Source organism: Girardinichthys multiradiatus, chromosome 10 (assembly GCF_021462225.1).
Source record: "Girardinichthys multiradiatus isolate DD_20200921_A chromosome 10, DD_fGirMul_XY1, whole genome shotgun sequence".
Taxonomy (NCBI): domain Eukaryota; kingdom Metazoa; phylum Chordata; class Actinopteri; order Cyprinodontiformes; family Goodeidae; genus Girardinichthys; species Girardinichthys multiradiatus.
The window spans coordinates 38,179,857-38,204,908 of NC_061803.1; the positions used below are offsets into that span (position 1 = coordinate 38,179,857).

The 25,052-nt window shown below is 41.3% G+C and overlaps 1 long non-coding RNA gene across 1 annotated transcript; it reads right to left on the bottom strand.

The window, feature by feature from the left end:
• Positions 1-1,523: 1,523 nt before the first annotated feature.
• On the bottom strand, positions 1,524-24,009 carry LOC124875540. The gene is made up of 3 exons (XR_007040050.1): positions 23,938-24,009; positions 23,636-23,714; positions 1,524-3,637 (listed from the first exon to the last, which is right to left on the bottom strand). It is a non-coding gene; the product is annotated as an uncharacterized LOC124875540 (long non-coding RNA).
• Between the last annotated feature and the right edge of the window lie 1,043 nt (positions 24,010-25,052).

Here is a 25,052-nt window from a genome sequence, read left to right on the forward strand (position 1 = left end):
AATGTTCATGTAGGTTGGGTTAATGATACAAGTAAATCATCTGCAAATAGGGCCAGCTTCTGTTCCCCAGAGGGGACAGTCACCCCTTTTATGTCAGGATTTTCTCGTATCCATTGACTAAGATATTCTATAAATAAGGCGAAGAGGAGTGGGGACGTGCAACATCCTTGTCTTGTATCTTTTCCCAGTTGAAGTGGCTTAGTAAGGTCACCGTTGATTCTAATTCTGGCAGTAGGTTTGTTGTAAAGTGCTGCAATCATTTCAATTATGTTAGTGTGAAATCCAAACTTTGCCAAAACTGTGTACAAAAAAACACCATTACTTTTGTTGAGAGATTTCTTATTTTATGTATTAATCTTTCTGCCTGTTGCTTTCTCAATGTGTACGACAAATGTCTTAATGATTTTGCCCCTGCCTCGTAATATTGTTGTTTTGTAAATAAAAATGTTTTTTGTATTTCTACTGTATTGATTTGGTCTATTTCTTTTTATAGGGTTGTAATCCTAGCTTATGTGCAGTCTTTAAGGGTCTTTGAGTCCTCCCTTTCCAATGTCATCAATTCCCCCTCTAATGTGCTCAGTTTTTGTTGTCGCAATCTTTTTTCATGGGAAGAGACTGATATAATTTTACCTCCGATCACCACCTTTAAAGCATCCCACAGCATTACTGGATTTACCTCCTCATTATCATCATTTTCCAAGTAGCATTTAATTTCACTTTTCAGTTTTTCTTTAATAATTAGATCATTGAGGATATTTGCGTTAACAACCAACAACTGGATTTAATTTTGCTGTCCAAATGGACTATTATAAAGGAAGGATTATGGTCTGAAATAGTACACAGGCCTATATTACATTCTTTTAACTTGTGCTTGGGTTGGTACTTAAACATAAAGAAGTAATCAATTCGTGAATAAAGTTTATGTGCATATGAATAATGAGTGTAAGATCAACCTGACGGGTTTACTTCCCTCCACATATCTACTATTTCCGGTTCGTTCATTAAAATGTTGAGTTTTCTGTGAATACTTAGAACTTTAGTTTTGTTATTGGTGGAGTCCAGCCTGGGGTTCAAACAGATATTGAAATCCCCACCACAGATTGTGGTGCCCTGGCTTTTTGTTGCCAATATCTCGAATACATATTTATAAAGAACTAGTCACTATCAGGAGGGATATACACACTTAGAAGACTCGTCAACTTACAGTCCACTCTGCCAATGATCATGACATATCTGCCTTCCTTGTCTTTGTATTAGCTTATATGCTCATAATTAATGGTCCTGGAAATGAGAATTTCCACTTCTCTCCACCTTCCTGAGTTATGGGAAGAGAAGTAGACATGTTTAAATCCCATTCTATAAAGTTTACTGTGCTCCAAATCATCCAAATGGGTTTTCTGAAGGAAAGGCTTTTTCTTTTTTTAACTTGAATAAAATTATACCCCTCTTAATTGAGTTAAGTAATCCATTAATATTGAATGATACTATTTTAATGGATGTCATCTAGTTTCTTCTTTCTTTAATACCTTTATAAATTCAGGCAAGCTTCCACATCTCCAAAAGAACAAACAGGGATGAACAAATGAACATGAAACATACACCAGAATGCTAAACTTCAAAACTAACAATAAATGTCCAAAATGACTTCCTATGTAGGGGTCCAAAGAGAACGATCCCAGTGGACCTCGACGGGAGGCCCTAAGGGGAGGAAAAAAAAAATAGAAAACCAAAACCCTCCATCCAGGGAATATCGGAGGGGTCTTTATCTTGGTGTTCAACGTTGCGGAATAACATCCGACATGAACCAAACAAACAAAGCAAAAACAGAGCTCTATCAGTCATTGTTACTATAATGATCACAACCAGCAAGTAAATAAATATGAGCAAACCTAAGCAGAGAAGAATAGATGGGAGACAGATTAAATGGCTGAAAGGCAATGTTTACAGTGCATCTTCCCACGTGTACGACCTTACATGTCCTCACGTGTATACAAGCCCCTTCACATTCGCTGCATGTCCTGCTTGACCGAGCAAAAAAATTACATAAAATTTCTCACAGCAAGAAAAAAAGGATATTACTTAACCCATTAATTTTCTGAGGATGCTGGGCAAGATCTTCTGAAGGCTCGTAGCTTTTCTTTATAGCCCATGCCCGTTCCTGACCTGGGTGGATTTTTTTTCTTCCCTTGCAGATCCCTTTTTTTCCACATGAGCTGCTGGATCTGTTCCATCATTGTCTCAGGACTCTTGATTATCTTCATATTAAAGCCCCTGCTGCTCAGATCTTTGGATGCTTCCTCAACAGTCGTAAGTTTTGGCTCCATCTTTATGCCTAACCCTCAGCCTGGCTGGGAAAAGCGGCTGGAATTGGATTTGATTATCTCTCAAAACTCACCTGATGTCTGTGTATTCTCTTCTTTTTTTAATGATGAGCTGTGGGTAATCGTGGTCCAACTTATCTTGTTGTCTTTCCAGATAAAACCCTTCACACACCAGGTTTACTGAGTATAACCTCCTTTACTTTGAAGCTTTGAAACTTGCCAATTATAGAATGTTGTGAAGCCTCGGCGGGGATTATGGTCCCGCAGAGCAGTGCGCTCTTTCAATTTGCAGATCAGCCTCACCTTCGGTTAAGCTTAGGCCATTGCGGAGCAGTCCTTCAATGAATGTAATCATTGTTGGAGAATCCTTCTCTGCCTTCTTTGGTATGCTGTAAATCCGTACATTCTCGCGTTTCGGCCGACTTTCCAAGTCGATCAGCCCCTCCTCAAAGCTGCAGTGTAACTTTAACATCTCTGAAAGGACTTCCTCGATATTCTGTATCAATGCTTCGGCCTTTTCGATCCTCCCTTCCGCTTCAACCATCCTTGTATTTATTTTTTGCAAACTCCTCCTTAATAGCCTCTAGCTGACTATTATTTTCTTAGCAGAAACCTCTTATTTCTTGCAGTATTACGTCCAAGTCAGACATTTCTCCATGTAAGGCTCACAACTGCTCCTTGTTAGTGCCAGCTGTAGCCGGGTCACTCAAGTTGCTGAGCACTTCAATAAGATAACTCTACAAATTAATAGAGGTGTGACTCCCTTGCTTTATAAACTTAGAAGAGTCACTAACATCTCGTTTAGTATGGGACCAGAAGCCCAGTCTAATTTCTATGTTAAGTTGGATTCTGAAAGCACTGATATTTGTTCTGAAATGTTTCTTGCCTTAACAGCAACGTTGCTAACAGAAGCAGAACTCACCAGAACATTTTGCCAGGCAGAACGTCAATATCATCCTCAGAGGCCGCTTTAACATCAACTTTCCATCACCATCCTGACATGCTTGAGTTTTCATTTCTTGGTGTGTTTTGACCATTTCCTTACTGTTTATTCTTTAGGTCTCGCTTTCTTCTGTTCATTTCTTTATTATTCTTAGGTGTTTCCCTTAGTTGATTCTTTTGTGTTTTAGTTTTTATAGTTATCTTCCTGCTGCGCTCTCGTTCCTGGGTTTCCTCGTTTTTTTAGTTTGATCATTAAAATTCGTCCTCATCGTGTGTCTGACTCGGTGTAGTTGCAATATGGGTCCAGAACAATCTAAGAACATGGCACTTTCTCCTGACATGTTGATCTTTCCAATGGTCATCACAGTGTATCCCTGTCATCACATTTTTAAAAGAAAACAAGTAAGTCAGCATCCTGTTTGATATTTTTAATGAATAAAGAATAATTTAATTATTTGCATTTTTTCTGATGCACATTTTTTCTGATGGGGAGGAGCTGGTGAAAAAGAAAATGTTTGACATTAGGATCAAAACCAAAAAAATCTAACTTAACCCCAAATTAAGATTTTCATCTTGATGCCTGTGTGGTACGATAAAATCAAACTAGTGATTCAGAACATTTCAACATCTTGAATTGGACCTCACCTAAAACATTTTCAAACAACTCCAAATTGTTATTTGAATTAAAACTTTGTCCATAATCAGTTTCTGATAATTACGGTGTTTAGAAGTAATTTCTGTTGATAAAAATATTGTTTCTGTATAGCTTTGGTTTATCAATCCAGCATCTGCCTGTGTCGCATCTAGTGAGAGAACATTTAGGGCCTGGAGTTGATCCAAAAACCACTTAATGTGTGTGAGAAAAGGTTAAACACTGAAACATTAATCCCCCAAACAATCATGCAATAGATAATGTGTGAGGGAGGCCATTTGAAGCAATGGAAAACAGGACAGGGCAAAGAAGGCTTTCATTCCACCAGCAGCTAAGGAGATATCACTCACTGATTCATGGGTGCAGTCAAGTGTGCTATTTGCTTTTCAATTAGGCCATAAGGAAATGGGAGATAGGGAGGTTTTAAACGTATTCACCTCATACTTTAAAGAGTACAGGATTTTCTGCCTCACCATCCAATTTAGAAAGAGTCCACCTCAACAATTAACTCTTCAAACAAGCTGTTCTGGCAGAGCAAAGCTGCTGATAATAAATAGTTGTGGCCAAATGCAGCAAACATCCAGGTGAATTAGGGCTCTTTAGAGGACAGGAAACAGTGCTCTAGCTACCTACACACGTGGACAAAATTGTTGGGACCCCTCGGTTAATGAAAGAAAAACCCACTATGGTCAGAGAAATAACTCAAATCTGACAAAGATAATAATTAATAAAAATTCCATGAAAATGAACAAATGAAAGTCAGACATTGCTTTTCAAACATGCATCAACAGAATTATTTTTAAAAATAAACTCATAAAACAGGCCTGGAAAAAAATAATGGTACCCCTGAAAATAATGTGACCAAAGGGATGTGTTAAATCAAGGTGTGTCCATTAATTAGCATCACAGGTGTCCACATTCTTGTAATCAGTCAGTGGGCCTATATATAGGGCTACAGGTAGTCACTGTTCTGTTTGGTGACATGGTGTGTACCACACTTAACATGAACCAGAGGAAGCGAAGGAAAGAGTTTCTCAGGAGATTAGAAAGAACATTATAGACAAGCATGTTAAAGGTAAAGGTTATAAGACCATCTCCAAGCAGCTTCATGTTCCTGTGACTACAGTTGCACATATTATTCAGAAATTTAAGATCCATGGAACTGTAGCCAACCTCCCTGGACATGGCTGCAGGAGGAAAATTGATGACAAAACAAATCGACGGATAATACGAACGGTAACAAAAGAGCCCAGAAAAACTTCTAAAGAGATTAAAGGTGAACTTCAAGCTCATGGAACATCAGTGTCAGATCGCACCATCCGACATTGTTTGAGGCAAAGTGGACTTAATGGGAGATGACCAAGGAGAACAACATTGTTGAAAACAAATCATAAAAAAGACAGACTGGAATTTGCAAAAACTACATGTTGACAAACCACAAGGCTTCTGGGAGAATGTCCTATGGACAGATGAAACAAAAATGGAACTTTTTGGCAAGGCAGCTCTATGTTCGCAGACAGAAAAATTAAGCATATGAAGAAAAGAACGCTGTCCTTACTGTGAAACATGGAGGAGCCTCTGTTATGTTATGGGGCTGCTTTGCTGCATCTGGCTCAGGGTGTCTTGAATCTGTGCAGGGTACAATGAAATCTCAAGACTATCAAGGGATTCTAGAGAGAAATGTTCTAGAGAGCTGCCCAGTGTCAGAAAGCTTAGTCTCAGTCGCAGGTCATGGGTCTTGCAACAGGATAATGGCCCAAAACACACAGCTAAAAACCCCCAAGAATGGCTAAGAGGAAAACATTGGACTATTCTGAAGTGGCTTTCTATGAGCCATGACCTATATTGAGCATCTTTGGAAGGAGCTGAAACATGCAGTCTGGAAAAGGCACCCTTCAAACCTGAGACAACTGGAGCAGTTTGCTCATGAGGAGTGGGGCAAAATACCTGCTGAGACATGCAGAAGTCTCATTGAATGTTATAGGAATTGTTTGAATGCAGTGATTGCCTCAAAAGGTTGTGAAACAAAATATTAAGTTAAGGGTACCATCATTTTTGTCCAGGCCTGTTCATGAATTCTGCTGAAGCATGTTTGAAAAGCAATGTCTGACCTTTATTTGTTCATTTTCATAGAATTGTTATTCATTATTACCTTTGTCAGATTCAAGTTATTTCTGTGATCATTGTGGGGTTTTCTTTCATTAACCGAGGGGTTCCAACAATTTTGTCCACGTGTATATATGTACAGTACAGACCAAACGTTTGGGCACACCTTTTCATTCAAAGAGTTGTCTTTATTTTCATGACTATGAATATTGTAGCTTCACACCGAAGGCATCAAAACCATGAATTAACACATGTGGAATTATATACTGAAAAAAAAGTGTGAAACAACTGAAAATATGTCTTATATTCTAGGTTCTTCAAAATACCCACCTTTTGCTTTGATTACTGCTCCGCACAGTCTTGGCATTCTGTTGATGAGCTTCAAGAGGTAGTCACCTGAAATGGTTTTCACTTCACAGGTGTGCCCTGTCAGGTTTAATAAGTGGGATTTCAAGCCTTATAAATGGGGTTGGGACCATCAGTTGTGTTGTGCAGGAGGTGAATACAGTACACAGCTGATAGTCCTACTGAATAGACTGTTAGAATTTGTATTATGGAAGAAAAAGCAGCTAAGTAAAGAAAAACAAGTGGCCATCATTACTTTAAGAAATGAAGGACAGTCAGTCCGAACAATTGGGAAAACTTTGAAAGTGTCCCCAAGTGCAGTTGCAAAAACCATCAAGCGCTACAAAGAATCTGGCTTACATGAGGACCGCTCCAGGAAAGGAAGACCAAGAGTCACCTCTGCTGCGGACGATAAGTTCATCCGAGTCACCAGCCTCAAAAACCGCAGGTTAACAGCAGCTCAGATTAGAGAACAGGTCAATGCCACACAGAGTTCTAGCAGCAGACACATCTTTAGAACAACTGTTAAGAGGAGACTGTGTGAATCAGGCCTTCATGGTAAAATAGCTACTAGGAAACCACTGCTGAGGACAGGCAACAAGCAGAAGAGACTTGTTTGGGCTAAAGAACACAAGGAATGGACATTAGACCAGTTGAAATCTGTGCTTTGGTCTGATGAGTCCAAGTTTGAGATCTTTGGTTCCAACCAAGGTGTTTTTGTGCGGCGCAGAAGAGGTGAACTGATGGACTCTACATGCCTGGTTCCCATCATGAAACATGGAGGAGGAGTGATGGTGCGGGGGTGCTTTGTTGGTGACACTGTTGGGGATTTATTCAAAATTGAAGGCATACTGAACCAGCATGGCTACCACAGCATCTTGTAGCGGCATGCTATTCCATCCGGTTTGCATTCAGTTGGACCATCATTTATTTTTCAACAGGACAATAACCCCAAAAACACCTCCAGGCTATGTAAGGGCTATTTGACTAAGAAGGAGAGTGATGGGGTGCTGCGACAGATTACCTGGCCTCCACAGTCACCGGACCTGAACCCACTCAAGATGGTTTGGGGTGAGCTGGACCGCAGAATAAAGGCAAAAGGGCCAACAACTGCTAAGCATCTCTGGGAACTCCTTCAAGACTATTGGAAAACCATTTCAGGTGACTACCTCTTGAAGCTCATCAACAGAATGCCAAGCCTGTGCGGAGCAGTAATCAAAGCAAAAGGTGGCTACTTTGAAGAACCTAGAATATTGTTATGATTTGGGGTTGTTTGGTTTTGGGTTTGGTTTTCGGATCTGGTTATGCTTTTGCTTCATGTTTTTTCTAGTTTCTGTTAGTTTGTGTTCAAGAGTCTCTATTTTGCTCCAGCCACGTTTTGTTCTGTTAATTCGGATCACCTGCACCTATTAATCTGTCTTCTTGTTTCACCTGGTCACACTCCATAAAATACACACCTGTTCATTCAATTATCGCGGAAACATTTCTCAGATGATGTCTTGTTTTTTGATCATGCCATGCCTGTCTCGCCTGCCCGTTTGTTGTTTTGTTCCTGCCTCCTGTTGAGAGTGAGTTTTTGTTATTAAACCTTTTTGCACTTACCATCCTGCTGCCTGCTCGTCTGCATTCTGGGGTCCTTTATCTCGCAAACCATAACAGAATATAAGACATATTTTCATTTGTTTCACACTTTTTTGTTCAGTATATAATTCCACATGTGTTAATTTATAGTTTTGATGCCTTCAGTGTGAAGCTACAATATTTATAGTCATGAAAATAAAGAAAACTCTTTGAATGAGAAGGTGTGTCCAAACTTTTGGTCTGTACTGTATATATACATGTACACCGCTCAAACAAAAATATGGGAACACTCAAATAACACATCCTAGATCGGAATGGATGAAATATTCTCATTGAATACTTTGTTCTGTACAAAGCTAAATGTGCTGACAACAAAATCACACAAAAATCATCAATGGAAATCAAATTTATTAACCAATGGAGGCCTGGATTTGGAGTCACACACAAAATTAAAGTGGAAAAACACACTATAGGCTGATCCAACTTTGATGTTATGTCCTTAAAACAAGTCAAGATGAGGCTCAGTATTGTGTGTGGCCTCCACGTGCCCGTATGACCTCCCTACAACGCCTGGGCATGCTCCTGATGAGATGACGGATGGTCTCCTGAGGGATCTCCTCCCAGACCTGGACTAAAGGATCCGCCAATTCCTGGACAGTCTGTCATGCAATGTGACGTTGGTGGATGGAGCGAGTCATGATGTCCCAGATGTGCTCAATTGGATTCAGGTCTGGGGAACGAGTCCAGTCCATAGCTTCAGTGTCTTCATCTTGCAGGAAGTGCTGACACACTCCAGCCACATGAGGTATTTAATGTAAATGTTTCATTCATTCAGATCTAGGATGTGTTATTTGAGTGTTCCCTTTATTTTTTTGAGCATATATATATATATATATTTATATGTGTGTGTGTGTGTGTGTGTGTGTCTGTCTTGTCGGTTGCCGAGCCACTACATACAACATCAACGCAGAAGTCCACCGATCGCATTGCCAAAGTTGCCCATAAACACTCTCAACACATTTAGGCCCAGACAAAACCCAAAAACCATGCCAAAAGGTATGGTATACCAAACCGTTACAAGCCAAATATGTCCATTCTAAGGAGACCCACAGAAGATCTGGTGACCAACAGAAGATTTACCTCTCAGGCTTCTGACTTTAAATCATCACTATAAAAACACACACCTAAGGGCAATTTAGTGAGACCAATTAACCTAACAGGCATGTCTTTGGACTGTGGGAGGAAGTTGGAGTACCCGGTGAGAACCCACGCATACACAGGGAGAACATGCAAATTCCATGCGGAAAGGTCTCTGGCCGGGAGTCGAATCCAGGACCTTCTTGCTGCAAAGTAACAGTGCTACCAACTGTTTTTTCACAGATTCAAATTCTTTCAGATTGTTTTTATATTCAACCAACTTATATAAAAGCCATTAGTGCTGTTTGACTTCCCTTAGTGTTTGATAAATCTGTGTGGCTGGATGAGCTTGACCTGTTATAGAGAGATGAAGGTGAAGAGGAGCAGACGGCCAAAGAGGAAGACAGACTGCACAGCAAACAACCAAGTCTGCAGAGACTGTGGTTCAACCTTCCCGCTGCAGCTCCATCATTATCAGTTCATCCAGGAAAGATTCACACACCGCAGGGGTGATTTAAAAAGCTACACAAAGTAAAGATAATGAAACATTTCTATGTTGGAAAAGATAAAACATTTTTACTATTAAAAGGCAATTTATTAATGAACAGATAAACTAAACCGTAAAACAACAAACAAGTTCCACATTTTCCATAGTCTCATCTAAAAAGTTTTTCTGCAATGAAAAGACCAACATTTAGACCACTGTTGATTTTCTAGAGTGTAGCAATTAGGAACATAGAACAACAGACACATATATGCATTGAAGAGGATGTTTACATTTCTTCTGGTTCTCAGCCTGAAGCTGTCCACTTTAAGGAGGCCAGAGATGAAGCCAGCAACCTCTGAGAGGTTTGTGTCTGCTTAGCAGTAATTACAAATGTCATTTCTCTCTCTCTCTGTGTGTGTGTGTGTGTGTGTGTGTGTGTGTGTGTGTGTGTTCCTGTGTAAGTGATGGACATAACTGAGTCCACTGAGTAAACTAGACTGTGAGAGAGACACTTATGGATCTAGCCAAGCCTTGTGTTGGGTTAACAAGAGCTCTACATGCAGATTTACATGTACCTAAACCGGGCTTCAAAGAAGAACCCACTCTCTATGACAGCAGAATCATTGTTGGTCTCTTTCATAATGTGACATTGCTCTGCAACTAAACTTCCCCCAAAGGGGAAAGGACCGAAGAACCCAAGCTTTTTGTCTTTACGTTATTCAATGATGTCTTATTCTGCAACCAGCTGCAATTTTACTTGATACTGACATCATTTAGCCTCTTGTTTAAAGGTTTCACCAGGATGCATCTGACCAGCTAGCTGATTGGACCTCTCTATGGACCCCAGATTTTTCTTTTATTTCTTTATTAAGTCCACAAACCCATTAAAATGTCAGTTTTGTTATAAAACTATGAGACTTTATAATATATTTTAAAATATTTTCCACATATAACTCAAAACATAAAAAATAAAAAACTGTAATAGCCTGGTTGCAAAAACGTGTACACCCTTGGAATAATACTTTACTGTGGCCAAATGTAGCATATTTGTAGCTTTGGAGGTAAGGGTGTCAGAACAGAGTGGAAGACAACAACAAGATGGCTGCCATGGTGCAGTCACACTGTCTGGCAGGTCCTGTGTGTTTGCAACCCAAGCTTTTTAAAAGCACAAAAAGATCATGGCATACGTCATCAACCTATTTGTTATTTGCTATAATACTCGTATATTTGTTGGTGTGCGCAACTTGTCACCAAAGAATGGATGAAAATCAGGTTATCTGCCTGACCAAGAGGTCTCAACACTTTCTGTTTACCAAAATACTGGATGATGGCCATGCAAGGCCACCTCAGGATAAAAATGGACAATCCTCTAAACCACTCTTGGGTATTGTACAGTTTCTATTGATATTGATCTTGGCTGGTGATGTTGAGATAAATCCTGGTCCTGTGTCACCTCTGCTGCCTGAGCCTCCATCTCAACTAACTGGGCCTCCACCTTGGTTGTCTGGGCCTCAACCTCTGCTGCCTGGGCTTCTACCTCAGCTAACTGGACTTTTACCACAGCTAGCTGGGCTTCCACCTCAGCTAGCTGGACCTCCACCTCTGCTGCCTGGGCTTCCACCTCAGTTAACTGGACTTCCACCACGGCTAGCTGGGCTTCCACCTCAGCCAGCTGGGCTTCTACCTCAGCTAGCAGGGTTTTCACCTCAGCTAACTGGGCCTCGACCTTTGCTGTGTGGGTTTCCACCTCTACAGCCCGGGCTTTTACCTTTGCTGCCTGGGCCACTACCTCTGCTGCCTAGGATTCCACCTCTGTTGTTTGGGCCCTTACCTCAGCTAGCTGGGCTTCCACCTCTGCTGTCTGGGCCTCCACCTTTGCTAACTGGAGTTCTACCTCAGCTAGCTGGACCTCCATCTCCATTGCCTGGGCCTCCACCTCAGTCAGCTGGACCTCCACCTCCGTTGCCTGGGCCTCCACCTCAGCTAACTGGACTTCCACCTCAGCTAGATGGGCCGCCATCACTGCCAGTGCGACCTCCACCACTGCTAGCAGTTCTTTCAGACTCCATCAGCAGTGTTGCGGTGATTGAGTACAAGAGTAGGTTATGCCCCAGGAACCATGTGTTCAAAAAACAACGATCTGCAAAAATCTATATTGCACCCTTAACCAAGCTAACGTAATCTGGGACCAGTGATGTCAGTCTGACCACTTTTTTTAGTAACGAGTAATCGAACACGTTTCTATTTCAAATCCAGTAATCAGATTAAAGTTATTTATCCAAATCACTGTGCGTTACTATTTTTGTCATTTTCTCTTGTAATTTAATTTTTATTCCTCTATGCGTCTCGGGGAGTGACGTCTTGTCTATCCGACAATTCAGTCATGTTATCATCACCTGTGATACCACGCCATGACAGAAACGTAAATAATGGAGGGAGGAGAGAAATACGCATTTTGTAGCTGGAAATAGAGGAACCTCTCCTGGATCAGCTTAGGCCCCCCCATCTTATGGGGGGCCTATTTCCTCCCTGCCACACTACCTGCCGATGGTTGGAGTCTCCGCCCGCTGGTGTACTTGGGGTTCTCGGTGTCCGGGGCTGGGTGCTTTTGGTGTGTGTGGGCTCTGTCGGGCCTCTGCTTGGGGGGTGGTGTGTCCCGGGGTCTTGGGTCTCTGGGTCCATGGCTGAATCTGCTCGGGCGTGGACGGCTGCCGGCGGGGCCTGTGGGCTCGTCACTGCGGCTCCCTGGGGCTTCTGCATTGTCGCTGCTGGGTGGCTCCCCTGGGACTCTCCACTGCTCTTCTTTGGGGGGGTTGCGGTAGTCCCGGCGGTGGTTCTCCTGGGGTTCCTGTGCTTTGGGGGGCCTTTGGATGTCTGTGGCTCGGATCTCCTCAGTGTCCGCCCGGGGACCATGGGGCAGGTCGGTGGGTCCTCAAACTCCCTATTGCATATTTTTGTGGAGAAACCTTGTATACAAAGCACGTCCACACTCATACACACAGGTGTTAAGCTTCAGGTGTTGACAGATACACAGATGTTTTATATTGGGCTGCACCTCTCACTAAGTACATTTTACATTCATAAATACCGTGTGCTATTTTGTTAAAAAAAAAAAAAAAACAGCTGCAGGTGTATAAGCAAGCAGGGTGTAATCTTTTATTCTCTTCATCCTTCTTTCTCTCCTCCACTCTTTCCTTCTTTTCTCCCCTTTTTCCCTTTTGCCCCATCTCTCTCTTTTTCAAGCTTCTGTTTTCCTTTTCATTTCAGTCTCCGTGTCCATAACAATTGAAATATTCCCAAAGAAGTTTATAATAAAGTTTCTTTTATAAATATCAAGCAGAGCTTTAAAGCATTAGCTGTGATGCTCTGCCTGTGAAAGTAAATCTGTTGGGCAATTTCTTGGCACTCAGACAACAATTCTGAGCAATAGTGTCCCAGACAGGACACGGTAAAAAAAACAAAAAAAGGAAATAGAGGAACTATTTTGAGTTTCTGTCAGCAAAGGATGACAATATCAAGGTTCGTTGTACCCTCTGTGCTTGCGAAAAAGTGCTGTCTAGCTTCAAAAACACCACATCTAATCTGAAGAAACATTTGGAATCACAGCAAGGGACAGTCAGACTGACGGAGCAAGTCCTGCCAGGTGCTTTGAAGCAGACAGCTGCGACAGGCCACCCACCAACCACACAACAAAAGCTGGACTTTGGTGCAAAACCAGCAAGTGGGGAAGAGTTAAAGAAGTTGGTCGGATGGTATGTAGTAGAAGAAATGCTGCCCTTAAATACGATTGACTCACCCTCGTTTCGTGCCATAACAAACAGAATCCCCACTACTGTAAATGCCGAGCTGCCTCACAGAGGAGCTTTTATTGCATATCTGGAGAAGGAGTATGCAGTGATGGAGAGAAATCTGAAGGCCGCACTGAATGAGGTCGACTTTGTGCCAGCTACCACGGATATTTGGACTGCTAATGGCAACAACAGAAGCTATATGGAAGTAACACTCCACTGGATCCATAGATCCACATTAGAGCGCAACACAGCTGCATTGGCATGTAGGAGAATTGGCAGTAGACACACATATGATGTTATTGGTGCAGAAATCAAAAACATTCACTCTTCGTATGGACTACTCAACAAAGTAGTTGCAACAGTGATCCAAGGGACATTGCAAGTGACATTGCAACAACTTTTAACAATTATTTATAGACTCAGTTAAAAAACTGACTTGAAGCAATTGCCCCCAGATAGAATGCCACCCACCAATGCTACTAAAATATAAACATCATTCTACTGAGACGGCGGTTTGTTTCTTTTTAGAAAACATAAAATAAAAATTGGATGGTCGTTGGTGCTGTTGTCATAGATCTCAGAAAAGCGTTTGACACCATTAATCACCGGATACTGCTTACTAAATTGTCTAGTTTTAACTTTTCCCCAAGTACTCTGAACTGGATTGAATCATATATATCTGCAAAATCACAGTGTGTTAGGATACAGAACATGAAGTCAACATCACGCAACAACAATTTTGGGGTACCGCAGGGGTCAGTGCTAGGTCCACTGCTTTTCAGTTTGTTTATAAATGATCTGCCAAGTTGTTGTCCTTTGAATGTAATCTGCCAAATGTATGCTGATGATGCTGTCCTATATGTCCATGCAAAGGATAAAAAACATGCTGCGCTAGAGTTGACAGATGCTATGATAAATGTGTATAACTGGCTTGAGAAATCCTAGCAGTGCTTGAACATATCCAAGACTGTATGTATGTACTTCTCAAAAAGAGCAAATACTGACAGTGATCCTAACGTTTTTGTGCAAGGTAAAATGTTTAAATACAAGAGTTTAAATACTTAGGAATCCCCTCTTGACTCACAACTTCTTTTTAAACGACAGATAAAAATTATTATGAACAGAATTAAGTTTAACTTGTCCAACTTTAGGTTTATTAGACACAATCTAATTCTTGAGTCAGCAAAATTGTATATGATCATGTCCCACATGTCCTATTGCATAACAAGTTGGGTATCAGCCTGTAAGACGACACTAAAGCCGATTGAAACAGTTTATAAACAAGCTCTGAAAATATTGGATAAAAAACCAAAAACGTACCATCACTGTCAGATATTAAAAAAACATGAGCGCTTAAACTGGGACAATACTCTTAAATATATTGATGCTATCTTGATTTACAAAATCTTCCATGGCAAAGCACCTCCTCCGTTACAAGAATTTGTGAAAAAAAACTCAAACCGATCAACAAGAGCTGGTTCTAGAGGTGACTGTATGGTTCCTTTTAGAAAAGTGCCTTTAGTCAAGCCACTTTTTCTGTTTGTGCTTCTCGCAGTTGGAATTCAATACCAAACTCAATACGTGAACTTCTGACTATGACCTGATCTAGATGCAAGATGGCGGCGATGATGGCTGCCTCGGAGCTTATCTCTCTTTGTTTGTGGATTTTGTGTGTTTATATGTTTTTCGGGCCACAGTACTGCGGTCTCGGGCCACAATTCTGTGGTCTCATTCAGTAGAGAGGAACTTCTCAACATCAGAGAGTCCACTCTTGGGATTTTTTCACCATCTTTCATCAATCCGAGGTTCACTGAGCTTCTTGAGAGCAGAGCTGCGGCACTCTATGGGATACTGTGCCGAAAGCACCGGAGGGGGAAACGTACTGGCGCACTAGTAAAACTCCGCAAAAGAGGACTTCACACACCACTGCCTTCAATCCATCTGGCAAATGTCCGCTCTCTAAGCAACAAGATAGACGAGCTGCTTCACCTCACCGGTAAAAACACGGACCTCCGCGGATCAGCGATTCTCTGCTTCACCGAGACATGGCTGAGCGAAAACATCCCGGACTGCGCATTGCTGTTGCCGGACTTCCAGCTGCTCAGAGCGGATCGCAGCGCGGAGCTATCGGGGAAGAAACGAGGAGGCGGAATCTGCTTTTATATAAATGAAGGTTGGTGCAGAGACATAAAAGTACTGGGGAAAACATGTAGTCCTGATCTGGAGTCATTTTCCATAATCTGTAAACTGTTTTATTCACCGAGAGTTTTCCTCGTTTATAATAATTGGCTCATATTTTCCACAGCATGGCTGCACTTCTCCAATGAAAAACATCTTGCTGAGCTGATTACAGACATGGAGAAAAAACACACGGACTCTTTCATCATAATACTGGAAGATTTTAACAGTGCAAACCTCTCCAATGAACTCCCCAAATACAGACAGCATTTTAAGTGTCCCACCAGAGACAAAAACACACTTGACCATTGTTACACAGCTTTAAAGGACTCGTATCATGCTGTTACCAGGGCTGCTCTGGGTTTGTCGGATCATTCTCTTATCCACCTCATCCCAACCTACAGACAGAGACTAAAAGCTTCCAAACTAAGAGTTCACACTGTTAAGAAGTGGACTGAGGAATCAAAGCAGATGCTACAGGCCTGCTTTGAATGCACAGACTGGACTGTTTTCGAAACCTCAGCCACCGACTTAAACCAACTAACTGATGTGGTGACATCATACATCAGTTTCTGTGAGGACATGTGGGCAGACCAAGACCTTCTGCAACTTTGGGAACAACAAGCCATGGTTTACTCCACACCTCAGGAATCTGCGCAAGGACAAGGAAGAAGCTCACAGCAGTGGTGATTGGGCGTGGTACAGGTAGGCCAGGAACAAACTAACAAAAAAGATCAAAGCAGCCAAGAGAAGCTACAGTGAAAAGCTGAAGAACAGTCTTTCTACTGGTGACGCTTCAGCTGTATGGACTGGTCTAAGAAACCTGACTGGCTACAGGACCCCACCCACCCTTCCTGAATCCTCGCCTGGCGAACCGTCTGGCTTCTACTGCAGACATGACAGGAAGCGGTTCACGCCTCAAATCATCTCCTCCACAACCCATTCAGGAACAAGTTCTTCCAACAAAGCTATCAACACCCTACCTTCAAATCCTCCGCCTGCACTAAAGATCTCTGAGGAAGATGTAAATAGGCTCTTTCAGCACATGAAAACAAAGAAAGCTGGAGGACCCAATAACGTCTCCCCATCATGCCTGAAAGCCTGTGCAAATCAACTCGCTCCAATCTTCACCCGGATCTTCAACAAGTCACTGGAGACATGTGAGGTCCCCTCCTGCCTCAAATGATCCACCATCATCCCGGTGCCCAAGAAACCCACCATTTTAGGATTAAATGACTACAGACCTGTAGCCCTGACGTCTATGGTCATGAAATCCTTTGAGCGGCTGGTGTTGAAGCACCTGAAAGACATCACAGGTTCCCTGTTGGACCCCCAGCAGTTTGCTTACCGAGCAAACAGGTCAGCAGATGATGCTGTCAACTTAGGTCTACACTTCATCCTGCGACACCTCGACCGCCCAGGGACGTACGCCAGGATACTGTTCATAGACTTCAGTTCGGCCGTCAACACCATCATACCAGACATCCTCCACCAGAAGGTCACCCAGCTCAACGTCCTAGTCTCCACCTGTCAGTGGATCAACATCTTCCTGACGGACTGACAGCAGCAGGTGAGACTGGGGAGCATCTTCTCCCGCAGCAGATCTATAAGTACTGGTGCCCCCCAGGAGTGTGTTCTATCCCCACTCCTCTTCTCCCCGTTCACAAATGACTGCACCTCAGCGGACTCGTCCGTGAAACTCCTGAAGTTTGCAGATGACACCACTGTCATTGGACTGATCCAGGACAGTGATGAGTCTGAATACAGACAGGAGTTGGATTGGCTGATACACTGGTGTTGTCAGAACTACCTTGAACTCAACCCACTCAAGACTGTGGAAATGGTGGTGGACTTTCAGAGAACACCACCCCCATATACCCCCTCATCCTCCTCAACAACACCGTAGCAGGTGTGGACCACTTCAGGTTCCTAGGAACCACCATCTCTGAGGACCTGAGATGGTCTTCACACATAGACATTGTTCGAAAGAATGCCCAGCAGAGACTGTACTTGATGAGGAAACTCAAGAAGTACAACCTTCCACAGGAGCTGCTGGTCATCTTCTACACTGCCATCATTCAGTCTGTCCTGTCTTCATCCATCTCAGTATGGTTTGGCTCATCCACAAAACAGGACAGGTGCAGACTACAACGAATAATCAGGGCTGACCTTCCCTCCATCCAGGACTTATGCAGGTCTAGGGTCAGAAAAAGAGCTACAAAAATCTCTGCAGACCCCACACACCCTGCACATAAACTGTTTAGAGTTTTACCTTCAGGCCGCCACTACAGAGCACTGTTTACTAAAACCAGCCGCCACAGTGAGTTTCTTTCCTCAGGCTGTTTCTCTGTTGAACATTCAATAGAGTACCAAACAACAGCAAACAGATGTTGCAAATGCACCTGTTTATTTATATATGTGTATATTTGTATATTGTATATATGTATATTCTGTAATGCAAAAACAAAAACCAGAGAGCAAAGTGTACCGGAGTCAAATGTACGAACTTGGCAATAAAGCTGATTCTGATCTCTTTTACCAAAAGCTTGGCTATTGGAAAAACAGTACTGTTGCCAGAACCATGCCTAAACTTGTATATTTGTCTATTACTAGCATATACTTTCTGCACTCCACACTTCAATCAGTCTTCTGATATTTAATTTTAGCTTTTTAACACTAGTGAAATACGTATGGTCAATGGGCGTGGCCAAACCACTTAGCCCCGCCCCCAAACGTGAGATAGGCCGAACCGTAAGTCGTAGAGATCTGAAATTTGGCACACAGGTAGAACTCCTCAAACCAAGAAGAAAAGTCTCTCGGGGGTATGCCCTAAAACGCACAGGAAGTCGGCCATTTTGGGTCAAATGCCAATTTTTGGCCGTTTTTCACTTTTACTCAGCTCGAACTTTATTGAACTCCTCCTAGGCATTTTGAGCGATCGGCTTCATATTTGGTCAATATGCAGTTAGGGCATGGGGGATTAAAAGTTATAAAAATCATGAGTTTTCTGCCATTTTTAGGGGGCGTGGCCAGGGCACGACAATGGTGTTCGTGCCCAAAGTGAAAAAATGCAATAACTTTCCCAAAGAAATGCCAAATCACACAAGTTGGCATGAAGGAGGACCTTCGGATTCCTGAAGATCCTATGGGGTCATATGCTGACATCATCAAAGCCACGCTCCCTGAGAACAGGAAGTCACTATTTTTACTGGGAAAGGTCGCTATCTTGCTGTCTACACTCAATCAACTTAAAACTGTGTCAGGTGACTGATAACTAGTGGGTCTAACTTTGTCTGAAGCACAGTGACTTTTCATAAAAGGACGTGGCTGTGGTGGCGCGACGAAGTTGGACGTCAGGCCATGGCCATACGTCTGGCTTTAATTTCCATCATCATCTGATCTGCACCAAATTCAATGTGATTGATCCTAGTCCAGTCGCCAACAGAGATCTGATGACATATTTGGTGCGCCCCCCCTGAAAAGTAAGCTATAAATCTGTGTGACCTCCAAAAGCAACTTCTTCCAACAGTCCAGGTGCAACGCAGTTACAGCCTTATGGAGCTCCATGTCACTTAAAGACCAGAACCCTGAGATTTCGGATCCATTGCCAGGAAGATCCCCAGATCTGAACCCCATTGAGAAGCCGTAGTCAGTTCTCAAAAAGTAAGTGGAGAAACAGAAGCGAACTGCTTCTTTTAAAATATGAACGGTTCATCATCTGTCAGGATTCGACCTAGAGTAGAGGCTGACATTTTTTCGGGAGTCCCACGGGTCACGGGATTCCCACGGGAATCCCGCGGGATGGGAGACAGCATCAGTAAAGATCACGTGATTGGGACGGTACAGGATAAAAAATGAACGGGAGCAGGCGGGAGCGGGAACTAATCAATAGGAGGGAAAATAAACTAGGATCAATTGTCTTTGGAAATGTAAAATAGAGACTTTGTTATAAACTTTAAGAAAAAAAAACTTGGATCGACGCCGCCATTGTGTAGTTTTTTTCCAAGAAGCCTATACTATAATGTGAGTCAAACGAACTACACGACCCACAAGCCAACAGTGCTTCTGCTCGATGTTTTCCACCTGCATTCAGAATGGAGGGAGCAAACGCAGGTGGAGAACTGGACGTGGTAAAATTGGATTTGTAACGTAAAGTCAGAAGTAAGGACTTATCTATTAAACTCATAGAGCTGACAGGAAAGTCGCAAATATTACCGAACTTCAGGAGAGTTGAATGCAGCGGTGTTTACACGCAGTCTGCTGCTTGTAAAATGTGTTTAGTTGTAATCAAGTTCACCAGTGATTAATGCACACTTGTTTGGCAAATTCTGGATTAAATCAGCCCTGCATCTCTTCATTCATCAAACCAAAAGTACCATCATGTGTCAAGTCTCATCTGACCAACAAAATTGCTGCACATGTGCACTAAAGATTTAAGAGGTAAGGTACGGAAGCCCGTGAGGGGACATGGGGAAATTTATTACTTTTGCGTCCCCACGCAATACTTTTGCGTTCGGCATTTTGGAACAACAGCACAGATGACAAACTGCTCATAAAACAAACAGCACTGATATGTCATTGATATGATTTATTTGTCATATGCAGGTTAACAATGCGATTAAATGCTTAGGATAAGAAGAACCGTTCAAATCACGATAAAAACAAAAACACGGCATACAAAAAAAAAAGTACACATCATGCAGCAGTAATAAGCAAACAAAGTGTCACAGATGTGGTTTCGTGCAGTATTATGGTCCAGAGTTCAGTAGTTTGTTTGACAGCTTGTGGATAAAAACTGTCTTTTAGTCTGATTTGAAGATCATTTTATTTAAGGCTGATTTCAAAATAAAACTCAACAAATCTCAAAACGGGTGTAGTGTTTGTTTCATTTTTGCAGTTATCTGGTTTGGAAATTATCCCACAAAGTATTGCGAAATAACGCAAAGACTATTGCGTGGGGACACAAAAGAGAAAACAATTCCCCCATGTCCCCTCGCGGACTCTCTAGAAAGGCTTCATCAAGGGAAGATATTACATAAATATGTTGTGAAATAGAAAAAAATTTAAATTTATTTAATACATCATTAAATATTAAGTGTACCACTAATTACGTCATGTCGTCTTTAAAATTATACTTAATTATTCAGTGGCACATTTAATTGCATAATAGTCCATTTCATGATATAATGGTACATTTATTGTTTCTAATGATGTATTAAATAAATAAATGGTACCTTTAATTTAATGGCAGATTTAATGCTACATTTCTTTCATGTTACATTTACTTCACTTATGGGACATTCACAACATTCATTTATTTAATGATGATTTTATTGTATTAAATTTGTCCAGTTTGACCCTCCATTCTTGATGCCTGTATAGGAGGTCATGTCAGAATATGAATCAGGTGTTCTGGAGCAGACACACATCTAAAACTTGCAGGGAAGGGGTCCCTGAGGACCAGGGCTGTGAACCATTGAGCTACAGTTTCTAAATTATGAAGGTAATGCCTTTTTGGCCTTTTGTTCAACAAGTACAGTTCTCTTACTAGGTGCATTTTTCTTTCGTTTCAGCAACTTGAAACATAAAAGTGATGTCATTGTTCAAAGGAAACAATCACTTAATAAATGAGTAAAATACAACTAGGTACATTTTGTTTATTCAACTAAGATTGGTCTCTGTTTCCTTGTTTGATATTTTATTATTTCTTCATTATTATTCTTTTTACTTTAACTGGCCTTTACTACAGCTAAAAACAGGGACCTAACTGGTCCTTCAAAGAAAGAAATTGCCAAAAGACTAAATAAAGAAAACAAAAATGGGAGTGGGAGTCGTTCTGAATGGGAGCGGGATGGGAGTGGGAGTCAATTTACCAGGAGTGGGACGGGACAGGATTTTTTTTGTTATGCTGGCCTGGGATTGGGATGGGACAAGACCTTTTTCTGTGGGAGCGGGATGGGACAGGAGAGAAAATCCACTCCCGTTTCACCCTCTAACCTAGAGGTTGATTTCCAGCATGTCGCAGAGAACTATGGGAATTATTATATAGAAAAAGGATCAACACTGTAAATATTGGCTCTTTGTATAAATTTGACGCCAATTCAATAATTTAACTACTAGTGACTTTTGAGGCCATTGGAGTTCACATGACTTGCTGTCATGTTCACAAAACCAGTTTGAGATGATTTTAACTTTGTCACATGGAGCACTACTCTATTGGAAGTATCTGTCAAAAGATGGTCCACTGTGGTCATGAAGGGATGGACCTGGTCACCAACAACACTCAGGTGAACTGTGGGGTTTAAAAGAGGCTCACGTGGTATTAAGGAGCCCAGAGTGTTCCAAGAAAATATTACCCACAACATGATAGCACCACGATCCTGAACTATTGCTATAAGGAAGGATGGATCCATGCCTTCATGTTGGTTACACCAAACTGTGACCCAAACATCTGAATGTTGCAGCTAAAATCAAGTCTCCTCAGACCAGGAATGTTGTTCCTGCCTGTTAGGTCCAGTTTAGGTGAGTCTGTGTGTAGCCTCAGTTTCCTGTGTTTCACTGACACGAGTGGCACTATGTGGGGTCTTCTGCTGCTGTAGCTCATCTGCTTAGAGGTTTTACATGGTAGAACCTTGGTGATGACCAGCAGTTATTAGAGCTACACTTTCCTTTCTATAATCTAGAACCAGTTTGCCCATTATCCTCTGACATCAACAAGGTGTTCTTCTCCACACAGCTTCTGCTTACTGTGTATTTCCTCTTTATTGGACCATACTCTGTGAATTTTAGAGATGGTTATGTGTGAAATCCCAGTGGAACAGCACATTCTGAAAGATTCAGATCAAACAGCCTGACAGCAACAACTTTACCACGATCATGATCACTTGACCATCCTGTCTACCTCATTCTGATGCTCAGTTTGATCTTCAGCAATATTTCTTCTCCACATGACTCGCATGAGATTGGGTATAGCTATTTGTGCTAAAAAGCAGTTGAACATGTGTACCTAATAAAGTGGCTAGTAAATACAGAGTCTTATATGAATGATGCTGTACACATGATACCCCAGATTTATTCTATTTATAAAACAAAAGATATGAGCAAATGATGTATCTACTAATGAAACGTGGAAAATATTTTATTTGTTCTTTACAGAAGAAGCTATGTAAAAACATTTTTAAACTCCAAAAAGCCACATAAAAAATTTGAATCGGTGCTAAAGCTGTTTGGCCATGACTGTACAACATATTGCTGCTGCATGTAAAATCATCAACTGCTGCATTTGACTGATGGTAACTGTCAGCCTGAGGGGAAATAAGAGCAGGGTGTCAGCACACACAATGGTGAAGTTCTGATGCTGTTTCATTTGCTCTCTGGTGGTTTTTGTGAGTTAAAAATGATTCTGGGGATAAACATATTAGATATTGACATCAATAAATACATGTTTACAACTGGTGAAGAGGCTGTTTTAAGGATGGCCTTGGTTAGGCTTTCTCTTCTTTTTCTGCCTAATCAACACAATGATTTACACCCATAAATAGAGCATTACTGCCATCTGTTGGGGATAACCCAGTCTGCCCTGGCTTTCAAAGTTTAGCTTGTAACAAATAGAATACAGAATAATCCACACCAACAGGTCAAGATTCATTATAAAAGTTCAACTGAAAAGTCGAATCTAATGTACACGTTATAATTAAATAGCTCAAAATCAGAATTATTATATGTAAACTCATATTTACATGTAATAAAGCATTTATTTATTATTTATTACAGTTCTGTCTTCTAGGAAACTTTTTAAATCCTATATATAAACCTTAAACTTAAAGAAAATGTATTTCAACCTGAATAAGTCAATCAAATCTAGTGTGGATTACACTTTAGTTTCAAAAATGTCTGAGTTGATGCTTAACATTAAGGGATACCATAACTAAACTCACTGATTTTGGAATTTGGAAAGCTGACATTTTATTCTGTGTCAAAAGAACTTGAACTCTATTCTACTGGCCCAGATTATTTGTCGGAGACACTTGGACAAGCTCTTGGCTCTGAAATTTTGTGTCTTCAAATGTCCTTCAGTTTATTTGTGTGGAGATACCTTACAATGCAGGTCAAAAGTTGAATAACAGCTTGTGCCCCGGATGCATACAAAAGGCAGGCAGGAAGTGAGCAGGAAGCTGGCACAGCATGGAAAGGAAGAGCAGATGGAAAAAGAACAGACAATAGGACCACACCACCTCAGTTTTTTTTGTTTTCTCTTTTAAATCAAAAACATGCACTTAATATGAAGTGCATATGCACATCAACACTAAATTTTATTCATTTGATTTAACCATAGTATTCCAATGTACTAAATTTGTTGGTTAATAATGCCAGGAGTAAATGGATAAAACTAATTACTTGTATTATTTTCTTTCCTTCTCCAAATTCCTTCTTTTTGCTTCAGCTGTGCATCCCCTCTTATCTGCCAGCATTTGGGTCCTACATACCACATAAACGTACAGAATCAAGCTGCAGATATAACAGATGGGGCATGTTGTACAGTTTCTTGGAATCCACAACAAAACGTGACACCGCTGCTCAAAGCCAAACTCTCTCTCCACTTCCTATTTTTGTTCTTTGTCAAAGCGCTATTTGGCTCTGAGATAATTTTGCAACTCTTGGCAGTTACAAAGTAGACCAACTGCTTTATTTTGTAACTGACTCCTTATTAGTATGTTTTTATGACTGCTGCACAGAGAAGATATTTGGGATGGTCTGAGCTATTTCTAAATATTTTTATCAAGACAAGAAGCAAAATCTGATCTAAATAAACTTTGTATGCATTTATTGTTTTACAATAACTTGCAGCAACTACTAAACACTAAATAATTACATTATTCAGCCAATGACTGCTGGATATAGGGACCAGTTACCCGTGGACCCTGCAAGGATGAGCAGGTATAGACAATGGATGGATGGATGTAATTATGTATTTCTGCATATAAATTGTATCTTTTACCTTGATATGACAGCTACATAAATTAATGGAACTGGTGTGCAAATTAAATTATCTCATACAAAGCAAACTAAATTAACAGATGTTTTGCGCAAGGAAATCCTGGAATCCTGGATGTATAACTATGGTGAAAGGAAAGACAAGACAACTTGTATGAATGTGTGTGTGTGTGTGTGTGTGTGCGTGTGTTGCTAGTGTAATAAGAAAACTCAGAGTCAGGACTTCTGGAGAGTTTTCTTTGTTAGTGCCTACTTATATGCTCATAATAGGCCTATCCATTTTGGGAAGAATGGAAGGAAATAGAAAGTGGCTTGTGCAGGCTGGCCTTTTGCTTCGCTCAAGCTGCAGCTTTAGAAAATGTGGTAATGACATAAACACACTCTCACTCACCATAAAAACAAAGCAGCTGCATAAACAAATCTATTCAGTCAGTCTTAGCCACTTTATAAGACAAACAGACATTATGTTACAGCTTGAGCAATGGACGAACCCAGAATGCAGACTAGCAGGCAGCATG